Source organism: Aotus nancymaae, unplaced genomic scaffold (assembly GCF_030222135.1).
Source record: "Aotus nancymaae isolate 86718 unplaced genomic scaffold, 86718_ANA_hifiasm-v0.15.2.pri h1tg000019l, whole genome shotgun sequence".
NCBI classification, from domain to species: domain Eukaryota; kingdom Metazoa; phylum Chordata; class Mammalia; order Primates; family Aotidae; genus Aotus; species Aotus nancymaae.
The window spans coordinates 57,294,955-57,318,395 of NW_026988431.1; the positions used below are offsets into that span (position 1 = coordinate 57,294,955).

Sequence of the window (23,441 nt, forward strand, 5' to 3'; positions counted from 1 at the left end):
CTTAGTAGATGTATTTTAGGTGGTGAAACTTCACTTTTGTAATTGGAATAAATCAAACTTCATGGTAATGAAAACATATCTTGAACTTGACAAAATCCTCCAAGCATCATTTCAATTTATTATGAGTGCTTAAAAGAAATGTAATTATTGCTATTTTTATGTAAACATTATCAAAAAAGATTTGAGATTTATGTTTCCTTTGCATGGATTGGCTAAGTAGTTAATTATGAGAAATATTTGGATAGATTTCCTACAAAAATTTGTATGAAAATAAATAAAATGGCATTTTAAAATATTATTACAGCCTTATAGTGCATAGTTCTTTACATCTATTAGCAGTTGGCACTACTGATACTTTGGACTAGGTAATTATTTGTTATGAGAGGTTGTGCTGTGCATTGTAGGATGTTCGGCAGCATCTTTAGGCTCCACCTACTGGATGCCAGGAGCACCTCACCAGTGATGACAATCAAAAATATCTCCAAACATTTGCAAACTATTCCTTGGAGACAAAATTATTTTGGATTGAGAACCATTGATGTATGTGTGTGTGTGTGTGTGTGTGTGTGTGTGTATGTATGTGTGTGTGTGTATATATGAACACATATATGTATATATATTCATCTGCAACTGATTAGCATAGATCCCTGAACATGTTTACTACATGCTTAAGGAGGAAGGGAAGAAGATTAACTACAATTTACTATGATATGTGTTTCTGCTTTTTTCATTTAAATATGCAAATTTAATAACTGACAAGTGTGGAATACAGGCAATCTCTCCACAAAATAAAAATAGGCAGCACAGACAGAGCTACATGATCATTTTTACTTAAGATTTACAGCTGTTTGATGCCCTGACATCAATCTTGTATTGTATCCCAGTCTAGTTGGTCAAATGAAGTTACTGCCCGTCCTAGGCCTGGGATCTGCATCATCTATCAGAGCCCTGAGTGCATGAGGCTCTCTTTTGTTTTCTAAAACTCACATATTTTAAGAAAACAATTATTTCTCTATCTTTCACTAGTTCCCTCACTCTGCTGCCATTGTCAGCTATCAAAATATAAATTCCATTGCATCTTTCTTTCTGCTTCTAGTTTACACTTTTTTCTTTTTCGAGATGGTGTCTCACTCTGTTGCCCAGGCTGATGTGCAGTGGCGCGATCTCAATCTTGGCTCACTGCAACCTCCGCCTCCCAGGTTCAAGTGATTCTGCTGCCTCAGTCTCCCAAGTAGCTGGGACTACAGGCGTGTGCCACCACAACTAGATAATTTTTGTTATTTTCAGTAGAGACAGAGTTTCACCATGGTGGCGAGGATGGTCTCGATCTCTTGACCTCGTGATCCACTTGCTTTGGTCTCCCCAAATGCTAAGATTATAGGCATGAGCCACAATGCCTGGCCCTAGTTGACTCTTTTAGTTAAAAATAACGCATTACATGATATTGTCAACTCATGGTAATTGAATTACATGATGAAGAATGGTGTAGGCAATTTTTTTCAAAACCATTTAAATGGGCTAAAAATATGTATAGTATCAGTCTAGCAGCAGATATATGAAGGAAACAGCAGACAATAAATTTCTTAAGTGACTCAAAAATTCCATATTCATTTCCCAATACAGTCATGGGAGTTCCAGTATTCTTTCTGTGGGAATGATGCATCTGGTAGAGAATGCAGTAAAAAGGATCTGTTGAAGACTTCAGCTTGTCAGCTATTGGGCTTCCAACTTGTCATTGTTCAAGTAGAAAGTCAAAGACAAGTCTCAAGATATCACCTCATGAAGATAGGTGAACATTACAATAATGAGAAGATATTTAAAGCTACTTCTGGAGCTTCTCCTCTGTTCTTACCACTAGAAGCAGGGCTCATTGTAAACAGGATTTTTGTTTCTTTTACAATCACGTTTTTTGTAAACTTCTAATACCTACTTATTAGATGTGTAGATCTACCTCTCACTGTATTATCTTTCTTAGTTACATAAAATTTAATCATGATTATCCTAGCAAAATAAGTTAGGGGAGGTGGCAGCTGTTGTCCAATACAGAAGTTTTGGTTTTGCTCATTTAGCACAGTCAACCAGAGATACTCACTCAACTTCTATTAGATCCCAAGAGAAAGTAATCCAAAACAAATGTCGGAAATCTCTACTCATGTCATAGCTCCAATCCCAGATTTTTTCTTTATCCATTAAGTCAACTGAAATATACAATAGTAAAAATTTAGAACAAAAGAAATATTGCTTTCAATCTTAGAAAGATCTCTTTCACTTTGCAGACAGACACTACCTAAATGAAATCTGAAATAAAATGCATAGGCCAACATGAGTTTTCCATAGAAAAAAATAATGAATGAAAGTTAGAAATTGGTGCTAACGGTACTTCTATTTGAGTACAACATGGATTAAATTTGTTTCTGTGGTACTATTTTGAAATCAACCACCTCATATCTCATTGTTTCTAAAGGAAACTATTTTCTAAGTTTGAAATACCTGGCAGAATACACAAACATCTAGAGCACAATCCTCTTCAATCCTGATAGCAAATGGCTCTTTTTTTTTCTTTCTGTATCTTTCATTATATATTCATATTTTATAATGATAAATGTATATATACAAGCAGCATGTAATACTAAATCAGATAAAAAATATTGGCATCAAATTAGAGACTCTATACTATTGAAACTACATAAAAATATATTTTATGGCAGGTAGTTACAATATTATTAATACACTTTAGTGATAAAAAGGGGAAAAAAAACTTTGCACAATATCATTTAAAGAACTGGTACCACATTGTTAAAAGTGAGCTCAGAATACTTAATAAGAGTATATGCATCATATGAAATGTGAAATACTGTGATAAGGCCATTCTATATGTGATGGATAATAGTATGTGTCAACCTGACTGGGCCAAAGTTTTTAACCATAATATTTGGTGAAATAGTATTTCTGGATGTGTCTGTGAAGGTGATTTTGGATGAGATTAATATTTGAATCAGTAGACTGAGCAAAGCAGATAGACTTCCCAGTGAAGGTGGGCCTCATCCAATCAGTGGAAGGCCAGAACAGAGTAAAAGACTGAGTAAGAAAGAATTATTTTTCCCTGCCTGACTGTCTTCAGTCTTGGATATCGATCTTCTTTTGTCTTCAGTCTTAAACTTGGACTAGAAACTTACAAAATTACATCCTGTGGTTCCCAGGCCTTTGGACTTGGACTGGAACTATACAACATACTCTCCTGGGTCTGCAGCTTCTCCAGTGCAGATCATGGAACTTCTCTGTCTCCACATCACATAAGCCAGTTCATTTTAGGAAATCATGTAAGAGTAATTTATATACATATATATGTATATACACACCTCATTAGATATAATACAACACATATATTTTCACATAAATATATATGCGTATATTATATATATATATATTACCGAATATAATAGTATAATTGTGTCTGTGTGTTTCTGGAGAATCTAGAATAATACACTAACTTAAATTTTATATTATGTTTTGGATAATTTCTAAAAAAATAAATTTAAAAGTATTTCATATTTTTACTAGCAGCTTTATTGATTTGCAGTTTATCATTCTATGTAAAATTCTATATTAACTCAATTATTTTTAGTCATTACCTAGAGATCAATTTCAAAAAGCCTCTCTTCTCCTCTATTAAATAAAAGCAATGCTAATGATATTCTGCCAGCTTCAAATTGACTGATTTATCACATCATTACACAGCCATCCTGCATATGCACTTTGTTTGTGGAATGGTATAGCTCGATAATAACAAATCACTATGCCCTCTGTTGTTGAAAATGTTAGAAGAAAGGCAGCTCACACACACAAAACCAAATGGTGCTGGAATGTTTAGATGCAGTTGACTTCTGTATTAGCTATTCATAAGCCACACTTAACAATCATTTAGAACTTTTTCATCTTGAAGATTTCAAATTCTGTCTCCTCACTCATTCCCCGAGTCTATTCTGCTTTGATTCCATGATGGTGAAACTGTAGAGTTCCCTTATCTCCTTTGCAGGATGTGCTTCAGGGATGTAGCTCATTCCTTAGTCATCCCACTGCCCTGTGGCTCACATCTCCGGGGGAGCATACAGAGGAGCAAGTGCAGAGCCTCTGGAGTGTGCTTTTGGGATCCAGCTCCATAGCGGCCTCTAGGAGTGGGTGTCTATGATGCCTGAAGCCCAAGCCAGCAAGTGTTACAGTGTGGTCTTTCAGCTTTGCTGTCTGCAGACAGCTTGTGTTAATCAGCTCAATAGATCTTCTGCCCTAGCATAAGGGGAGGGGGCCAGCATGACAGCCTGAGATCTTTCCCAGTGTACTGGAAGAATCAGATCACACTTGAGCTGGAAGGATGAGTGCAAGGTTTTATTGAGTGGTGGAGGTTGCTCTCAGCTAGGTGGAGATAGATGGGGACCTGGAAGCAGGGGAAGGAGTGAGAAGGTGGTCTTCCCCTGGAATCAGGAGGCACAGTGGTCAGACTCTCCTCTGCCATGGCTGAACTCCCTTTTGTATCCAGATGTCCTTTCTCTTCTCTCTTTCTCTGCTGTGCCATCCCGCCACTCTGTTCCTCTGGATGTTCAGCTGCTTGTGTTTGTGCCCGTTAAGGTCTCAGGTTAATATGGGCAGGCATAAGGTCTCCAGTTAATGTGGCAGGCAAAAGGCAATTCTTTGTGCCTGAGAACAGAAATGCCTGTCCTCCCTTTGAGCCAGAGTTTTTCAAGTTTCAAGGTGGGGCTTTTGCCAGGGAACCACCTTCCTCTACCCAGTATTTCCCTGTCTTCTGTCCATATTAGTAGGTAGGCCTCAGAAATCAATTTACCTATATAAAATATCTGGTTCTGATTGGTAGCGACCACTGACCTTATATAAACAGATTTTTATATTCACAGCCTGTAAGTCAATTCTGTTGATTTATTCAAAATGCCGACGGTCAGAATAACTGAAACTCCTAAAAAATTTAAGAAACTCTGACTGGCAAACTCTCCTCAAATTTCAGATGCAAATTGTGGGTTTGGATGCAAAAATTAAACAAAAATATCAAATAATTATCTCTTGTAGATTCAGAGAAATACTTCTTTTGCTTCTTTTTAATTTCCATTTACTTATATGTACAAAATTCCAAGGGAAAATATAATATCAAAGTGTGATATTTTATTTAAATGATTGCAATAATAGAATGATACCACATTCTGCAGGACCAGGACCTTAAAGATAGCCACAAGGGCAGAAAACGGTGATAGTGAAACAAACAAACAAAAAACTGGCTGCCCTTAATGTCAAAATCTGTCACCTAATTGAGTATTATTTTGGATACTTCAATTATCCATGGGACACATTCTTAAAAAACAGATCAGACTGGATGAAGTCTGGATACCTTTGGAGATGGAAAATTCAACAGGTTGAACCATCGAACAATAGACTTTAATGTGAATGTGGAAGCATTGAGCAATTCCAAGGCAGGACTCATGGAAATCAGTGAAGATAAAACTAAAATCAGAAGATCTCAAAGTAATCCCTTGCGTGAAGTGACTGATGAGTATACAAATGACGTAAAAAAAACAGATCTGTGGCCAGGTGCAATGGCTCATGCCTGTAATCCCAGCACTTTAGGAGGACAACTAGGGCAGATCACAAGGTCAGGAGTTTGAGACCAGCCTGACAAACATGGTGAAACCCCATCTCTACTAAAAATACAAAAAAAAAAAAAAGAAAAGAAAAATTAGCTGGGCATAGTGGTGCATGCCTGTAATCTGATGGTACTGCAGCTCCTCAGGAGACTGAGGCAGGAGAATCTCTTGAACCTAAGAGGTGGTGGTTGCAGTGAGCTGAGATTGAGCCACTGTACTCCAGCCTGAGTGACTAAATGAGACTCTGTTCCTCACCCTAACTAAAAACAGATTTCTTTGTATTAAAAGCTTCCCAACTGATGCAACTCTTGATAACATAAAAGAATGGTTAGAAGAGAAAGGTTAAGTACTATTCAGATGGGAAGAACACCGCTTAAGGTACTTTAGAGATTGAGTTTTGCTGTGTTTGATAGCATCGAATCTGCTGAGAAGTTTGTAGATACCCCCTGAACTGAAGTACAAGGACATAGACCTACTAACATCTTTCAAGGAAGATTACTTTCCAAAAAAAAAAAAAAAAAGGAAGAAATAAAACAAAATAAAGTGTAAGCTTAATTAAAAGCTAAATGAAGAAAACACTGAAATGAAATCTCTAGAAGAAATGACTGGATGCTTGCTAAAATTTTCAGGTGATTTAGATCATCAGACCTACAGAGATGGTTTATACATCCTTTTCTCAAATTATGGTGTAATAAAATGGACAGTCTTTGTCAGAGGAGTAAAATAGGGGATAATTCTATTTAAAGAAAAAGCCAAGGAAACATTAGGTAAAGCCAAAGATACAAATAATGGTAGCCTGCGAATAAGGAACACAGAAGTGACATGAAAAGTAATAGAAGAGGTGGAAAAAGAAGCATTGAAAAAAATTATAGAAGATCAGCAAGAATTCCTAAACAAATGGAGGTCAAAACGTCACAGATTTAAAGGAAAGGGAAAGGTAATAAAGCTACACAGTTTAGGTCTGCTTAAAAGAAAATTACACTTTCTGAGAAAGTAAAGGAAATTTATTTGTTAGTGATGATGAAAACGGTGCAACTGGACCTGTGAAAAGAGCAAGGGAAGAAACAAGCAAAGAAACAGAAAAGAGAAAATGGTGCTGGAGACCAGTAGTTCAGTAAACCAAATTTTCATTCATTTTAAACTGGTTTCAAACTGCTTTTTTTCAGAAGCCTTTTAAAAAGAAAAGTAAATCAGGTCCACTTCAATGTCCACCTGCGAGAAAGGAATTTTTTTTTTTTTTGCCACTTACCTTGTCTTTTTTTCTGTTACCCAAATTAGAATTATTTTTTTGAACGTACAGTTCTGTTTGTGTTATTTCAGATGATTCAAATATCAAAAGGAAGATTCTTCCTAAATTGCATCCATAATAATTTTGTAAACACTAACAATCATTAATATTATCTTGATGAAAAAATATGACCTGTGAAAGCAAATTCTAAAGCAACCCAACACAAGAACAGAAAACCAAACACCATATGTTCTCACTCGTAAGTTGGTGTTGAACAATGAGAACATATGGACACAGAGAGGGGAACATCACACACTGGGGCCTATTAGGGGGTGGGAGAGTAGAGGATGGATAGTATTAGGAGAAATACCTAGTGTAGATGACAGGGGGATGGATGCAGCAAACCACCATGGCACGTGTATACCTAGTAACAAACCTGCACGTTCTGCACATGTACCCCAGAACTTAACGTATAAAAAAAAGAAAGTCTATAAACATAATTCACCACATAAACAGAACCAAAGACAAAAACCACATGATTATCTCAATAAAGAGAAGGCCTTTGACAAAATTCAACAGCCCTTTATGCTAAAAACCCTCAATAAACTAGGTATTGACGGAACGTATCTCAAAATAATTAAAGCTATTTACGACAAACCCACAGCCAATATCATACTGAATGGGGAAAAACTGGAAGCATTACCTTTGAAATCTGGCACCAGACCAGGATGCCCTCTCTCACCACTCCTATTCAATATAGTATTGAAAGTTCTAGCCAGAGCAATCAGGCAAGAAAAAGAAATAAAGGGTATTCAATTAGGAAAGGAGGAAGTCAAATTGTCTATTTGCAGACGACATGGTTGTATATTTAGAATATCCTATGGTCTCAGCCCAAAATCTCCTTAAACTGATAAACAACTTCAGCAAAGTCTCAGGATACAAAATCAACCTGCAAAAATCACAAGCATTCCTATACACCAGTAACAGTAAAAAAAGAAAAAAGAAAGAAAGAAAGAGAAAAAGAAAAAACAGGTTACAAACTAGTTTGAATGCATTGTCTTAAAATGTCTGTATATTTTATTAAAATAACAAATGCAAAAAACAATGTATGACTGCTGACCTGTCTCCAAGAATGCTGTGCTCAGTGTTCCTTGAAATATCTCTGTGTTGATAATGCTACATGATGTTAATCTGAAAAGTGTTACAATCTCCATAATGACACTTAGACTCACAGCTCAAGCAAATCAGAGAAATTATTTCAACAAAAATAGTCTCATATATTTTTAGTTTTCTTTCTTTAAATCTTACACCATACTATTTAAATTTATTTTGTTCATTCTCTTCTGTCCCATTCTCCACACACAAAAAAATATGAATGTATTCATTCTTCACTTCTGAACAAGGGTTTGACTGCATACTCTCCAAGCTGAATTCCACATCATACCTCTTCTTCTGCAATAGAAGGCTTTATATGATTAGGTTATTTGTTTTATTTGTTATATTATTTATACTCATCTCAAGCAGAGTAACTGTAGTCAAAAATCTCAAACATCCTGTTAGGTTTTTAATTTTTTTAAAAAATCTTAAGGATATGGGAAATAGTACCTTTGCTTACTATCGGACTATTAATTTAAGAATGCTGGTGTAAATTAGCTGTCAGTAACATTCATATATGCCACTTGAAACAGAATCCTTCCGATCTCCACTAACAGTTTATTTAATTTTATAAGTTAAGATACCAAAATAATGAGGATGAGGAAGAAAAAGCCAGCACCATGTAACAAAAGAGCAAATCTGCTAACACAGTTCTAAGAATTTTGAGGATATAGACATATCTCCTCAAAAAATAAGCATAAAAATTGGGCTTCATGACTTATGTTTGGCATAGTCTGTGATAAAAAAGATATAAAAATATGATCAGAGGTATTAAAACTTCATTAAACATTGCTAAATATGTTTTGCTTGATGTACGTATATATATTCTTTTAACTTATATTTGAAATTGGTACTCTTAGATATTTATTTCTTAATTAATCAAGACAAATATCGCATTTCCCTTCCTATTTCCATCTATGTATGAAAAATAAATGTCATGCTTTACCAAAATGAAGTACTTTCCAAAGTGCATTTACCTATATTAGTTCTGCACTATACCAACAGATTCACAGTAAAAAACTGTAAAATTAATGTCTGAGGTTGATTTAAACAAAGTCAAGTTTTCTTTAATTCTGGACTTTTAAGAAAGTACATTTTATACGGTAAGATGCATTTTGAATTTAAGTAGGAAGGCATTATGTACAGCTTCTCCAACATTATTTGTCAAAAAAAACCCTCACATTTTGAAGTTTTCTGAAGTTTTACTTTGAAAATATTTCTCTATTTTTTTCTTTAATATGTCTCCTTTGAACTTTTATATAATATGAGATGTTATATAATGAATAATTCATTTAACATATATTTATTTTGTACAAACTACTGGTCATGCATATTGCAAGTTTCTGAAAATATAGACATGGACGGAAGACTTCCTGCTCCTGAGAGCTTATATTCCAGTAGAGGAGAAAGGCAGGTAAATAGACAATTATACACACTGGTATGTGTTGCATTCCAGCTTCAAAGTGGAGCTCCCAGAATACCTGGGAAAGTGTTTCAGCCAGACGGGCGTGTGTCGCTCAACAAAGCCTTCTCTGAGAGGTGATATGAAGGTGAACTTAAAATGATAGGTAAAGATAACCTATGGGATATGGAAGGGGTTATGGCAGAGAGGATAAAACAAATCCCAGGCCAACAGAGTAACAGTGACTGAGTCTAGAAGTGAGCTAGTTCACTCTAGAGATAGAGTACATCTCATACGCAGTAGCTTGGAAAAGCAAGTTCTTGGTTCACAAGTTGAAGATGGTGAGATGAGAGATACAAGCCAGGGCTGATCTCCAAGAGCCCAGAGCACAAAATTAGACCTGTAGAATTGATCTCAGGGTCATTAAGAACCAGTGAAGGTGCTTGAATAGAGGATAACAAGATGACAGTAACATTTTAGGAAAGTCACTCTAGAAGTCTGTTTGGAAAAGGGATTGTAAGATCATGGCTGAATAAAGTGAGGTAGGTTTGTTGTGGCAGGGATTCAAGTAAGGGATAAGGGGACCTGCCAATGGGGTCAGAGAGAGTGTTTATACTGATTACATACACACTGTGAAATGTATAACATAGCTAGGATATACAATTTTGTAAGTAAAATACGTCCTATTTTTTCACATATAGGAATCAATCTTTAATACTCATTTATAAAATGAAGTATTTTACTATTTTGAAATGTTTTTGTGTTATTGGGTTAATTACAGTTTTGAAACCCTTATCCATAAAAATAAAAGGAAGAAGGCAAAATAGAAATGTGGTGCAATATGTAACATTATAAAATGCCATGATTTTACAACTGGAATATATACTTGAAATATTGCTTTACCTTCATCAAAATTAACACTGTGAAAGCATATTCTTCCCATGGCAGGCTTTAAAATACTTTCTTTCACAGTAATCCTATAAAGTATTCCCTTGTAAAGTAAATACCAGTATTTTAAAGCCTACAATAGATTACATCTTACAAAACTTACTATTTTGCCCTTTCCATTTACACTCTAAAATACAAAATGGGCTTTTAAAACTTTTTAAAAATAGGTAGTATTTAATTATATGGAAATTACACACCCCCTCCAACACACACACATCTATTGTCAATAGAATTCTACTGAATAATTTATTCAACTGGCCCTCTACTGATATTTAGTTTATTTCAAATGTTTGCTTTCAAGAACAATGCTACAAAATGCTGTCCCACAAGTATTTGCATACATATAAGATTATATCTATAGGAAGTATATGGATGGCTAAATCAAATAATACGTTTTTTAAATTTTAATTTTGATAGATATTACCAAAATGTCCTTCAATTGTACCTGTTTATTCTACCATCTACCCAAGCTAAGGAAGGCTGTTCCCCAACAACCTGACCAATGTGTAGTATTACAAAATATTTTTATCTTTTTAATATGATAGGTGAAAAATGTTGTTTTGAAATGAATTGTTGAATTATGGAATAGGTTGAACAATTTTTTCTGGGCCATCATATAATCATCACTACTTCTTGATGCCCAGGCTGAGAAGATGACATAGAGCTAAAATGCAGCCTACATTTTTCCAAGCTATGCATTGTAATAGGAGCTTTAGCTACTAGCAAAGGGAGGCTTTGTTCTAATTCACAGCAAGGTATCACAATAGCTAATGGGGTGCTAATTTGCTGAGGTATTATTTGAGTGATACATAGGAAACTATTCAGATCTATTTTATTGATGTGCTTTCCTAAATGTTAATCGTTATCTTTTGTCATGTGAACTGAAAATAAATTTCATAGTTTTTTTTGCTTGTTTTATTTTAAATTATGGTAGTACTTCTATCATATAAACATTTTAAGTTTTTATGTGTTAAAATTTGTCACCTTTTCCTTTTTGGCTACTGTTATTCTGACAAAGACATTCCCTTCTCTAACATTAGGAAATATTTACCCATATTTCTGTTTTTATTTTCACGGTTACATTTTTATGTTAATAATTTAATCCTTCTGGAATACATTTTGATGTGGGGGTGAGCTAGAAATGAGCTTTAATTTATCTCCAAGTAACTAGTCCTTTTCTCCCTCATTTAAATGTCACTTTTAATATATATTGAAGTCTATTCCTGGATTTTTTTTCTGTTCCTGTTATTTGTCCAAATACAGCAAATTGTTTTATAAATCTATGTTTATATGATTTTAAGTATAGGAGAATTAATTCTACGCTTCTTTTCAGAATTGAGTGATCTTAAATGTTTACTGTTATAAAGAACCTTTTGTGTTCAATTTTCAAAAAAAAATCTAGCTGTAATTTTAACTGATCTAATATTACTTTGGAGATTACAAAAATGTTTTCCATGTGAATGGAAATACTGAAATACTACAAGGCAGAAGAGACTATTTTGTGTAAATATATTATTAAAAACTAGATCCAAGAAGTCAGAAATGTAGATTGAGTTTACAGAAGAGTTTAAGTAAAATGAGATAATGCTTGAATTGTACTACTTAACAAAAACACATTGCAGAAGCTTTGCTCTTTCGTCAATCCTGGTCTTGTTTAATAGCCAGTTTCAGTAGGACTAAATGCACTTATCCTTAAAGGTCCTGCATGATCTCCCTGATGCTGCTTAACAAATGTAGTGTGCTGGTGACATTTGACTAGGCTATTGAAGTCAGACTTCCTTTTGTCCCATTGGGTTGATCTATCTGTAGCGGATTTATTTTACAAAGCCATATCCTACAGACATGTCACTAAGTATATATATCATCATCATAGTCTGATATTTTGACTCCTAGATTTTATCTCACCCTGCAGATTATCTGAAATGCTATCCCCAATATTTCTCTGGCAATATCAACTATCTGCTGCTAAGCTGAGCCTTAGAAATTAGAAATTTAAAATATGCTAGATGCTGAACAAGATAAAAAATAAATGTAAGACGTAACCCTCATAAGCAATTAATTTAAAATTTTTACTAAGGGACTTTTTATTTACACAAAATCACTACCTTCTGGCACCTGTATTATGCCTATGCTACAACTCATGTATGTACTGAAAAAAAATGATAGCACTGATATTAAATCATCCTCCTTGTATTAGGAGTATGATTAACAAGTAAGTTAAAAACTAAGAAACAGAAATTTATCTGGGCCGGGAGTGGTGGTCTAAGCCTGTAAGTCCAGGACTTTGAGAGGCCAGGTTGTGTGGATCACCTGAGATCAGCAGTTCGAGAGCAACCTGACCAACATGGTGAAACCCCATCTCTGCTAAAAATACAAAAGTAGCCAGGCACATGCCTGTAATTCCAGCTATTCCGGAGGCGGAGGAAGGAGAATCGCTTGAACCCGAGAATTGCAGTCAGCCCAGATCATGCTATTGTACCTCCAGCCTGGGCAACAGAATGAGACTCCCTCTAAAAAAAATAAAATAAAATAAAAATAAAAAATACTGATGTCTAAGATTTAATTATGCTAAATGGAAACAATTTGAAAAAGAAAGGTATTACCAGAACTTCCTGGTCATCTTTCTTTCCCTCCCTCCTCTAATCAACTCTCCTCAATCTGTTTCCATATCCATTTCTCACTTGCCACTAATTCCTAAGACACTTCCACTGTGCTCTGTGGAATTCACAGTCTTGAGTTATGCCTTCAACCTCATCTTTAGAAATCATCTTTACCTTTTTGTATATTGATTGATCAAAATCAAACTATTTCTTGAGTACAACAAAACCACAACCTGTAAAAATACTTTTCACCCATATTTCTTTCCAGTTTCTGCACTCTCCTCTGGTCACCTTTATAGCAAAAGTCCTTAGAAAAATTGTGTATAGAATTTTTATTTCACATGTATTTATTTTCATTTTCTCTTAAATTATATTTTATGAGTTTTTTTTTTTATGGAAATACCCTCAGCATTTCATGGAAAGTCCTCATAAGTTTCAATATTTGACCTGTTTTTAGTGTTTGACAAAGTTGATTCTCCTCATCTTGCTGTTCTTATTTTGTCCAGCTCTACCAGCAAATCATTTTAAGTTAAAGTCTCTTTTGTTGGTTACTACTAATTTTCTTAATTTAAAATATTTGGCATGTTCAAAGTTTCGTGTTTGAAATGGTCACACATTCATTTACTTGTTTCTCTCTTGGTCTTTCTATACTCTTTCTCCTAGTGGTCTTATCTGGTCTCTGGTTTTACTCTTTACAATAATGGCTTTCAAATTTGTATTTCCATCCTGAAACTCTCTTCTTAAATCCAGTATAGCCAACTACCTATTGTAATACTCTTTTATTTCTTTTCTCTAAATTTCAACTTTGATTTTAAATAAAGAGGGTATGTGTGCAGATTTGTTACATGGGAAATATTTTGTGACTCTGAACTTTGGAATATGAATCCCTCCACCCAGGTAGTGAGCATAGTACCCAACAGGTAACTTTTAAGCCCACTCCCTCACCCTCTAGTAGTTCACAAAACCTATTGTTTCCAGATTTAATTCCATGTGTGCTCAGTGTTTAGCTCCCACTTATAAGTGAGAACATACAGTATTTGGCTTTTTGTTTCTACATTAATTTGCTTAGGATTCTGACTCCAGTTGCATCCAAGTTTCTGCAGACAACATGATTTTATTCCTTTTTTATGGCTGCATAGTATCGCATGATACATATGTACCATATTTTCTTTATCCAATGTTGATGGGCCCTGGGTTGTCTCCATGTCTTTGCTATTGTGAATAGTGCAGCAATGAACATATGTGTGTGTATGTCTTTTTGGTAGAAGAATTTATTTTCTTTTGGGTATATAACCAGCAATGAGACTGCTAGTTCAAAGAGTAGCTCCATTTTAAGCTATTCAACAAATATCTAGGATGCTTTCTGCAGTGACTGAACTAATTTACATCATCATCAACAATTTATAAGCAATCCTTTTTCTCCACAGACTTGACAGAATCTGTTGTTTTTTGACTTTTAAATAAAAGCCATTCTGACTGGTGTGAGATAATATCTCACTGTATTTTATATTTGCATTTAACTGATATTTAGTGATACTGAGCGGTTTTTTCATATCTTTACTGGCCATCTGTATGTCTTCTTTTGTGAAGTGCCTATTCATGCGTTGATGTTCTTTGCCCATTTTTAATGGAGTTATTTGGTTTTTGCTTGTTGATTTGCCTAAGTTTTCTATAGATTCTGGATATTAGGCCATTTTTCAGATGCATAGTTTATCAATACCTCCTCCTATTCTGTAGGTTGTTTGCTTATTCTGTTGATAGTTTCTTTTACTTTGCAGATGTTCTTTAGTTTATTTAAATCCCCCTTGTCTGTTTTTGCTTTTGTTGCAGTTGCTTTTGGGAACTTAGCCAAAAATTATTTGATAAGGCCAACGTCAAGAAGCGTACTTCCTAGGCTGTCTTCTAGAATTTTTATAGTTTGAGATATTACATTTAATCTTCAACCCATTTTGAGTTAATTGTTGTAGGTGGTGAAATGTAGGAGTCTACCTTCAATATCTTGAATATAGCTAGTCAGTTATCCCATCGCCTTTATTGACTATGAAGTCCTTACCCCATTTGTTGTCTTTGTCAGTCTTGTGAAACAACGATCAGATGGTTTTTGGTGTGAGGCTTTATTCCTGAGTTTTCTGTTCTGTTCTGTTGGTCTATATGTCTGTTTTTGTATTATATACTGCTATTTTCTATTCTTAAAATAAGTTTCAAAGTTACATGTCCCAAACAGAATTCTGAATGTGCACCCTGCTATCCTGTTCTTCCAGCAGTCTTCCCTGTCTCATTTTTCACAAGGTGCCAGGACAGATAACAACGGGGGAAGTGCCACACTTTAAAACCATCAGCTGTCATGAGAACACACTCACTATCATGAGAACAGCATGGGGAAATTCACCTCCATGATCCAATCACTTTCCACCAAGTCACTCTTCCAATACATAGGGATTACAATTCAAGATGAGATTGAGTGGGGACACAGAGTAAAATCATATCATTCTGTCCCTGATGAGTCCCAAATCTCATGTCTTTTTCACATTTCAAAACCAATCATGCTTTCCTCAAAGTCCCCAAGTCTTAACTCATTTCATCAATAATCCAAAAGTCCAAGTCCAAAGTCCCATTTGAGACAAGGCAATTATCTTCTGATGAGCCCATAAAATCAAAAACAAGTTAGTTAGTTTCAAGAAATAACGGGGATGCAAGCATTAGGTAAATTTTTCTATTCCAAATGGGAGAAATTTGACATATCTCAGAGCCTAGAAAATCTCTCTATGGTAAGCTGTCTATGATAAACAATCGATAATATTTAATAAATAAATAAATTGAAAGTAATTTACCTTTTGGAATGGTTAAAAGATAGTTATGTCTTAAAATGTTATGATTTTGGAATATTTGCTTTTGAAAATTTCAAAATATATATTTCAGTAAAAATCAGTATAACAGTGTAAGGATATATGGTAGCGTGCAACTGTGAAATTGAGTTTTCTAAATGTCATGTGAACTTTGTTAGAGCAAACGGAGTCATTTATTTTATAACATAATTCTGATTTAATGACAACATATCTATTATTTCTGATGTGATGTAATAATACATAGAACAAATTTATCAGAAGGTATTACACTGAACATCAGAGATGTAGCTGAGGCTTGCAGAGAACTACACATCTAATGGGAGTTGTAATAAAGATCATGATATATTTCAAATTGCCTCCAGTGTCATATATACAAAGTATGTTTCAAAAGACGAAGCAAAAGCAAATGTATGCAAGGTGTAATTGATCAAAACTAAAATATCCATTTGATCTAAGTTGAACCAAATATTACTGATCTAAACCTCTTAGCAGAACTGTGAAGCTGGGTCATAGGAAACTGCAAAAATATGTAATTTTTCTTACAAGAATTTCATAGATATGTTAATAAAGTAATAAAAAGGAATTCATAATGGGTAAAGAAAATCAAATGGGTATCATAAAGATAAAAATACTGGTAGCAGTCTTTGTATTTTAAGGAATGCCATGACTCTTAATTCCTGCATTTTACTAATTTGATGACTAGCAACTAGCTATCATCTGCCCAAAAGGCTAATTTAATCATTTGGATCTGAATGTCCCCATGGTTATAACTATTTCAGCATTGGCACATTTTTAGTTCTCTGCTCATAATTAATCTTATGCAAACCATTTTTACATAATGTAAATCTATTTCTTCCTTCTAGTAATTGCATATCTAATTTACTGTGAAAAGAAGCCAATATTGCATGTGCTAAAGTAACTAAAAAGCAAAACTGTAAACATCATCAACTAATGATTTTTATCACTTAGCTTTACTTTTTTAACTTTTGGAACTTTGCAAATGTAGTCACTTTCAGCCAAAACTTTGAATTACATCTTTAGTTTGGATGAGTAATTTTGCCTTGGCATGAAAAAATATTTTATATACCAAGAGTTTCTTGTTGATAGTTATGTAAAGAAAGCAATCCAATAACCACCACTGATAGAAAACATTATACTTAAATAAAGCTGATTTTTTTTTTAGCTGAAGCCCATGGGACAAATATGAAACAGTAGAAAATATTCTGAACAGCAGTACAGTTGTAAAATATGCCTGAAGAAGTGCTTACTCTATTATAGTTGTTTTCTCATTTAGTTTAAACCATCCTGCTTTATGGAAAATTATATTGAACAAAATGCTGACTTCTGGTCACATCAGCATAAGATGTGATAGGTTTGCTCAGTGAGATTAAGGGATCACTTCCAAACCACAGGGATTCATGGACAGGTAAGACCCAGTTCATTAACCAAAAAAATACCTTAGGTTTGCATGACGCTTCTAACTTTTCATATAATTTTTATATCAACACTTTTATTTGTCTTTCTTAACTCTGGTGAATTTTCAAGTATTAGAATGAAAAAAAAAAAACTCAGTTTCCTAAAAACTTGTCTCCTCCCAAAATACTAAGTCATACTAAGTCATATATGTTAAATTATGCTAATGACTAGGATTCATTGGTATTATTATCATCACTCTCAAATTTGGGACAAAACCAGGATTCATTTACTTCATAGCTATTGCAAAATTATGTTTTGTATTTATTTTCTGTACAATCTATAATCTAAATATAATTTAAAATTAAATTTTTTTTTTCTTTTTTTCCTCTCTGGCTATATATAGCATCTCCTTCCTAATTTATATCGTGTATATAAATATACATATATATAATTTATATTGATTTTCAGTGTGACTACTTGATTTCCAGATCTTCCTATCTCTCTAAGTTTGTTTTTTGCTAAAGCATAATTGCTAATAGAAGATGGTTTCTCACCAGATAGCAAAGCACATTTCTTTGTTAAGAGTATTCTATCACTATTTTTTCCTGCTGGAATACTTAGTCAAATTCCCAATGTCCATCAGTAGTATCGATGACATTGATATCAAATATTTGTGTTCTTTCAAGGTTTACTACTCATGATTTCTTAACTTCAGAGCATCAATTTTCTCCTCTTTTTGTGCAAACCTATAATTTTTTCATTGTTTCCTGATGAGAACATATGGTAGTGATTTTTGAACCCTAGGAAATCAACAAGATGTTTCTTTTACCTATGCTCTTTACCAGATTTATATGATATATGATGGACTTAGAACTCCAATTAATATTTTCCAGTGGTTATGCAATAGTTTTCCCAACAATTGCTTAAATTTGAGTTAATATCTTTGCTTAAGCAAATTTTTTTTTACTTTGTTTTCTAGGGATAGGCTTTATAAAAATTTAAACATCGTGGAAAGTGTGAATTTCTGAATGAATTCCAGTTTGAGATGGGATTTCAGATTTACCTGTCATGTACCTAATTTTTACACCTAAAGTAAAACTAATAGATCTTTATTTATGATTTAATATAAAGGGTTCAAAAGGAACAAAGATTAAAATACCATACGAGATTCATCAACTTTCTATTTGAGGTGTTGGTAAGTAAAGAAAAAAAGGTATATTTTCTTAAATCATGGGAAGGCATTCATTCTGCTGCTTGGTTAAGTTTTTGTTTTGATATTTTATTTTTATGTAAACCTCAGCCAAAATTTATGTTGCAAGTCTGCAATTAGAGTTTTGCAAAGACATTTTGAGCTTTACTAATGAAGTGTAAAGATAAACTTTTTAAAGAGGAATCAACCTTATCACTCTAATTAACTATATTTCATTGCACCAGTTATCACCTTCAGCATTACGTTCTATTACTTTCTCATCAATAGGAAATATTATCCTATAACCCAATGGTACAAGATAGGCAAGCCACATAACTTAGATTTTTATGATATATTTCTTCGACTGCAACAAAAAATGGAACATATACAGGTAACATGTATTGTATAAATATGTTTTAATGATCATAAGTAAGCTAAGTAGCATGAACCCTACATCTAAAAAGTAAAATACTATAATTACAAAGAAACAATTTCAACTCTTTGTTCACATTTTATTTTCCATACATGAAGTACAAATATAATGTGTTTTTATTAATTGATATGGGCAGACTTATTGAAATTTATAATAAAAATGCCCTAGTTGTAGATTCTATTATTTAAAAGCATATTGCCTGTTAAAATATCCCCAACTATCAAAATATCAGGTATTTTAATATTTTAAATTTAAAACATATACTAATATAATGGATGCTGAGTTATATATTTTGTATCTCTTCTAATAGTACTATATATTCATATTTAGGTGGACTATTTACAGTGTCTCTTTCAGAATAAAATTTCATATAAAGTATGTAATCCAATAATACTTGTTCACAACTTTACTAATTACAGTCATGTCAATGTTTCTACATTTTACATCACTATTTTAAGCCTAAGTATCTTGATTTATTATAATAATTACTGACCTCATAAAAGGGCATGCTGTAAATTCTTAAGCATTTAGTTGCTATTATAACTTTACATTTCTCAGTGGAGACTCATAGATTTACAATAGTTTTAGATAACTTCATTGGGACATATTATCTAAAGTAAATGCATGTATTAGCCCATCACCATAAAGGTTAAAACAGAGACAGAATTAATTATTTTCTTGATTTTAAAATAAGAACAGTATTCAGAGTTTAGATTATATTCTAAGGTTGTTCCAATTAAGGTTACTATCAATTAGTGTTATAGACTGTAAATATTTTAAATATATTCTTAAACTAATTTTGTACTTTATTCTAATGCATCTTATCATTTTGGAAAGTAATTTTAGTTCCTTGTAATATATTTCTTTATTTTATTTGTTAAATTTATGTGAAAATTTAAATAACTGTCTTACCATTACAAGATAGCACTGCAACACATTTTTCAGCTTCACTAAGCATTATTTAAAAATTTTAGACATGCATCTGTCTATCCAACTTAAATAGGCTTATACAGGAAAGAATTACAACTGTTTACAGTCTATTGTACAAGATTTTTTGCACAATAGATCTTGAATTATTTGTTAATTGGTAAAGGTAAATCTCTCATAAATATTTTCCCCCACCATCCAAATCTCTTTTAAGAAACATATATCATTTATAAAACTACTAAAATATTTTACTGTGGTATATAATAGTTTTCCAGGATTTGAACAAGAACTTTAAATTGTTCTGGTTCATATAAGTGACTATGTGATATAAGCATGTACATTACGTTGAGATGATGGCAGGGGGAGGTTAATAGCTGTCTGCCTAGTGGGAAAGACACGCAACTAAATTCTCACCATTTTCATTAGTTACTCTTGGCTCCTCCTTTGCCAAACTTCCTTTCTCATTTTAATATATGCTATTCTGCTTCTGCACCAACAGAGGCCTCTCTATTTGCCATTTGGTTAAATTCCAATTCTCCTGACTCATGGTGATAACATTAATTTCCAATTTAGTTAGCAGATTTCCTTTCTTAATGGCCAACTCCAATCTGTGACATGTTGTTTATTTAATCTACCTGTCAACATAGAATGTTCAATAATAAATCACTGGGACGTTTCTAGCCTATGCACTGTCACGTTATATTCCAAATGGTTGGCTTTGAAACAGCAGCATATTGTTTTCTTCTTCATTTCTTGGGTGTATATGATAAACTTTCCAGAAAATTATGTCCTGGACATTCACTGACTTGTGTCCACTAAAATGATTTTCATTTTGATAATTTGACTGCCACATTAGTTTTTAGGGTTCATGAAAACAAGAGTTAAGTTGAAAAATTTTATGTAATATACAATATACGTACAAGCATAGGAGCACTGAAACAAGTAAAATAACATTAACCTCTACTGAATTTTAAAATATAATAATGCAAGTAAACTTACAATGAATCAAAAAGGCTATTCATAGGAATGATAATATCATCTTCAAATTAGCAACAGCAATGTTGTTTGTTGTTAGTTTATATGTCAGGTAGGAAAACTCTAAGTGCCACTGAATCAGCCAAAAATTACAAAATAAAAAAAGAGGAAATGAATAGCACAATTTAAATGTTGTATCAAGAAATACTTGATATACAAGGTTATGAGAGGTTATTAAAATTTTGCAAAGTTGAGCTGTGTGTGAGGCTCATGCCTGTAGTCCCAGCTGCTTGGGAGGCTCAAGAGGGAGGATTACTTGAGCCCAGGAGGTCCAGGCTACAGCGAGCTGTGATTCTGCCACTCTCCAGCCTGGGCAACAGAGTGAGATCCGGAAGGAAGGAAGGAAGGAAGGAAGGAAGGGAGGGAGGGAGGGAGGGAGGGAGGGAGGGAGGGAGAGAGGAGGGGAGAGAGAGAGAGAGAGAGAGAGAAAGAAGAGAGAGAGAGGAAGGAAGGAAGGAAAAAGAAAGAAAGAAAGAAAAAGAAAGAAAGAAAAGGGATTACACAAAGTAGTAATTAAGAACATCTTCTATTAATTGCAATGAACCAAAGTATACCTATTTTATATTTTGAAAACTGAGTGAACATCTCTTCTTATAATTAATAACGGAATTGGCTTCTCGAGTTATTTAAAATGGAGCAGTGATACAAAGGTATAGTGATGGAATGAGTCATGTTAATGAGTTCCTTCCAGGCAATGACTCCATTTTATTTGACTTTATTTATTTAGAACTAATGGGTCACTGGCTAAGAAATAAAAGATAAAAAGTAAATGCTTAAATAATTATATTGAACTGAGTACTAATGAACATAATCATCAGAGCCAGACAGTCTTAGATCAATTCCTGGAGCCATCATTTACATGATGAGTTGTTTAGAAAAAAATGTTATCAAATCTATGAGGCTTATTTTCCTGTTCTTTAACATAAGAATGTCTCAACTTTCTCAGGTTGTTGTAAAGATTAAATGAGGTTGTATAAATATTGAATAAATGTTGGCGTAGGAGCATATGGTCAATATTCCGTTAATGACAACTGTTGTTGGCAGCTCCTCTGGTTTTTAGGACACTCCCACTCCCCAGAACTACTCACTAAACCTCAGCAAAAATGCCATGTGCTCCAGGAAGCCTATCTCATCTATCCCTAGGCTGATTTGCCTCTCTTCTCTAGTCACTTTAAGAACATTAATTTTGTTTACATTAATCATTATTATTGTACATACTGTGCAATTTTAATAATTTTGCTTTTGTATTAGTCTGTCCCAGTTATATATAAGTTTCTCAAGATAAGGAAACATTTCGTATGTCTTTGTATTCATATTAGGTACATCAATTTAATTAATTTGTTAAGACATATAAAATACTATTTTCTTATGTTTTTCTTTTAGTTTTATGGATAAATTCTTGTTTGGGAGAAAACTGATTTTAGGATATTGTAGCATAATATTATTTTTAAAAACAGCTATGTCACCCTGATACAAAATATTGTTGTTAACTCACTTGGAGTATACAGGAGTATGAGAGTCCCAGATATCTTCTAAAGAAAGTCTCAACATAACAAGAAAGACCCAGTCAAGCACTATTAAAATGCTAGTCCAGGTGAAGATTTCTTTGATTATTGTCGTACACAAAATTTTAATTCTGATACCTTGGGTTAAAATAAACCAACTTCTATTAACCATAAAAGGCAAGAAAAGGAACAAGTAACCTATATGTTAGTATGTGGGTGTTTAGTTAGTCTATTACATGGGAAAAACATATGTTGGTTCACCTCATTCTGGAATATTAAAAGTAAGGAAAATTGGTATAAATACATGTTTAGAGATGAAGGAAAAGAAATTTTTATATATTATGAATCACAAGACTTATTAATGCAATGCTTTGAACAGCTATAAGAGCTCTTATAAAAATGAATTTAAGATGAAATTGAGAAATGCCATGAACAGTTGACACATAATACAATATCAAAAAGAAAACATAAAATCAGAAAGGGGGGTATAATCCTCACCTTTGAAAGTTTTCATTTTAAAAGGCCATTTCTATGATATATGACAAAAACATTTTAGTGACACTTTTACAGAATTTTAGACTAATTTCAATCAGTATAGAATTTCTGATATTTTTACAATAAAAAAATGTGGCGTGCAACTTATTCTCTTTTGACATTTTAAAGAAAGGATAATGTAATATTTTAAGTGTCTGGAATACATTTAGTAGATTTCAGAAATTCTCATATGATGAAGGTCCCAAAAACACAGAAGCCTAGGTCAAAATAGAGTAAACAAATGATGAGTGAGAGTGAGAGCAAGTGAGAGAGAGAGAGAGAGAGAGAGAGAGAGAAAGGGAGAGTTTTAAAAAAGAATAAAATCTACAATTATTAGATTTCAGAAATTCCCACATGATCAAGGACCCTGAGAGAGAGAAAGAGAGAGAGGAAAGAAAGAAAAAGAAAGAAAGAAAAAAAAAAAGAAAAATAGAACATGGTGGGGGAAAGAGAAAGAAAAAAGAACAAAAAAGAATAAATGAGGAAGGAAGGAAAGAAGGGAGGTAGGGAAGAAGGAAGGGAGGAAGGAAAGAGAGTCTTAGAATATTCTTAAGAAATTTTGTATAGATGAATTGTGA

The 23,441-nt window shown here is 33.4% G+C and overlaps 1 pseudogene; it reads left to right on the forward strand.

The window, feature by feature from the left end:
- LOC105729957 (lupus La protein-like) overlaps window positions 1–6,755 on the forward strand; it is a 48,490-nt pseudogene extending 41,735 nt beyond the window's left edge.
- The last annotated feature ends 16,686 nt before the right edge of the window (window positions 6,756–23,441 follow it).